This window comes from Myotis lucifugus, unplaced genomic scaffold (genome assembly GCF_000147115.1).
Source record: "Myotis lucifugus unplaced genomic scaffold, Myoluc2.0 scaffold_1784, whole genome shotgun sequence".
Taxonomy (NCBI): domain Eukaryota; kingdom Metazoa; phylum Chordata; class Mammalia; order Chiroptera; family Vespertilionidae; genus Myotis; species Myotis lucifugus.
The window spans coordinates 8,775-9,586 of NW_005872832.1; the positions used below are offsets into that span (position 1 = coordinate 8,775).

An 812-nucleotide genomic window follows, 5' to 3' on the forward strand; every position below is an offset into this window, starting at 1 on the left:
TCTCCTTCCCATTGGCGGCCCAGAAGGGAGTGTGGTCTCCAGAAAAAGCCTTGTTCCCGGACGCCCGTCTGCAGTGCCCTGGCTTCCAACCAGCAGGCCACTTAGGGGACCTGCACCGGAGCACTCAGCACTCGGTCCTTCTCCTTTGCAGCTGCAGGAGGAAAGGCGCTCCCTGGGTTAGTGTGGCAGCTGGACGGCCGCAGCCAGGGCTGGGAGTGGAAGGAACTTCTATGTACCTCGCCTGGGAGCTGTTCAAATGTGTCGGAGGCTCTTTCCCGCTGGAACCATGGAGGGTGCAGGAGAGAAGGAGGTTCCTACGGTGCCAGAAACCCTCAAGGAAAATCGAAGGAATGGCAAGCGCGGAGCTGATGATCAAGCGCCTGAGAGAGAAGTTTGCCCAAAAGATGCTTTGAAAGACAAGAAGGAAGCTCATCTCTGAGAAAGCTAAGCACCATCCCAAGGAACACAGGAAGACGAACAGAACGGGGATTCGAATGGCCGGGACGGCAAGAAAAGCTGGCCACGTCTTTGTACCTGCCGAACCCAATTGGCATTTGTCCAGGATCAGAGGTATCGATGGTGTGAGCCCAAGGGTCCGAAAGGTGCTGCCGTTTCTGCGCCTTCGCCAGATCTTCAACGGCACCTTGGTTAAGGCTCCCATGAGCAGACTGCGGGCTGTGGAGCCATACACTGCATGGGGGTTCCCAAACCTGGAGTCAGTCAATTAATTGATCTACAATCGTGGTTACGACAAAATCAACAAAAACCAGTTGCCCTGCCAGATAACTCTGATTGCTTGATCTCTTGGTAAA

The 812-nt window shown here is 54.8% G+C and overlaps 1 pseudogene; it reads left to right on the forward strand.

Annotated features, from left to right (window-relative positions):
* The first annotated feature begins 286 nt into the window (after window positions 1–286).
* Window positions 287–800, forward strand: LOC102419908 (annotated as a pseudogene).
* Window positions 801–812: the final 12 nt, after the last annotated feature.